The following is a 1,841-nucleotide window of genomic DNA, read 5'->3' on the forward strand; positions in this document are numbered from 1 at the left end:
AAGCCGAATTTAATGTCTAATGAAGGAGACGTTGGTATGGGGGCCAGTCGTCGAATTTAGTTCAATTTTGATTTCACTTGCCTCAACAGGTTTTTCGCAAGCGGAGTTTAGTGTCCAATGAAGGAAAGGTATGCATGAGTGGGCTGGCTACAGCCCTGGTAGAGGCCTTGGATTATGGTCTCACTTGGCCTGCCAAGTCTTCTCACACACAGCATATTTCCAAAGGTCTCGGTCAAAAGTCATTGCCTCGGTGAGGCCTAAAGGAAATTTACTATATTCTATCCATTTTTTTTTACTAAATTCAAATATTGCTGATAATTTCAATTCTAATAAATTATTTCTCCTGGCATTTTTGCACCAGTTGTTGTTATTGCATCTACAGAAATTCTGATTTGTATACCATAGTGAAAATCTTTTTCATTGTTTTTAAAATGGCGCCAAAAGGAAAAGAATTGTCTGAAAATTTGACAAAAACTATTTTTAATTTGCACAAGAATGGTTTAGGATACAAGTTAATTAGCAAACAAATACAGAAGTACAAAGCTACTGGACAGCTAAGCAATAAACATCATCCAGTTTGTATTTCTATTTTAACTGTGCATGATATTCACCATATCCAACGTTGTGTGATGGACAACAGGCATCGTACTGCTTCATTTTTGGCCCAAGAAGTGTCTTCTGTTAGTGGAAAGAGTGTATCCGACCAAACAGTTCACTGGAATTTGAACCAATGTGGTCTTCATGGTTGCATTCCAAGTAGGAAGCCTCTCCTCACTACCAGACACTACCAGACATCAAGTTGTCTGTCTTTTGCCAAACCTTTGTGAGTAAGAGGAAGGAGTTTTGGAATAAAATTCTTTTTTCTGACGAGACTAAAATCAACTTGTTTTGGTTGCTGTTTTCCCCAAAAGAAAAGAGAATTTCATAGAAGTACACTGTTGCTTTGTGTTAGCCATTGCAAAATCAACAAACAGGGAAGAAGTGCTGCAAAACAATGACGTACCACTTGGCAGTACAACTTCACTTAACAATGCCAGTTGGCAGACTGATGCCTAAAGGTTGCATCAAGTGGCTTTTATCTGCGAGAGCCTGAACTACAAGGATTTGTCCCACAGAGAAAGTTTCCAGTTACTTTTGGGCACCTCCTTGTATAATTACACTTCATATTCGAGGCTCTGATGAAGCTATTAGGCGTTATTCAGGCACTCAGCTGTGAGTCCACTGCATCTTATAGTAGAAACAGCTGTAAGCTAATGAAGTTCATACCATAATTATTTTTTCCTTTGTCATCTTATTTTCTTATACAAACTGTTCACCCCTACACATTTTTTTCTCTCTCCATTTTTTCCCTCTCGTCCCTTTCTGTCAAAGAGCATAAAGCTTGAAATATCAAAACTTTTCCATTCTTCCTGAGCGTTAAATTAATGGCTTGTTGTTCCCTCACCTGCCTTCATCTTTTGCTTTCTGTAAATTTTAATTCTGTGTGTGCGTGCGTGCGTGCGTGCGTGTGTGTGTGTGTGTGTGTGTGTGTGTGTGTGTGTGTGTGTGTGTACAGTTAGCTAGTTGTTTATTATGTTTCAAACTTGAAAATTCGCCATATGTTGCATGTGTATATATCTGGAGTGGAACAGAGTAAGAATTTCTCAGCACATGTGAACGTGAAAATGTAAAATTCTAAAAGTAATATGAGGAGGTATTTTAAAAATATGTTGAGAATGTGCTGTAACGAAGTAGTGCGAAAAGCACTATATGGACACACAGCAGTATCTAGCTATATATGTGTGTGTGTGAGAGAGAGAGAGAGAGAGAGAGATGTAAATAGCTACATGTCTGTATGTATG

This window comes from Octopus bimaculoides, chromosome 20, assembly GCF_001194135.2.
Source record: "Octopus bimaculoides isolate UCB-OBI-ISO-001 chromosome 20, ASM119413v2, whole genome shotgun sequence".
Taxonomy (NCBI): domain Eukaryota; kingdom Metazoa; phylum Mollusca; class Cephalopoda; order Octopoda; family Octopodidae; genus Octopus; species Octopus bimaculoides.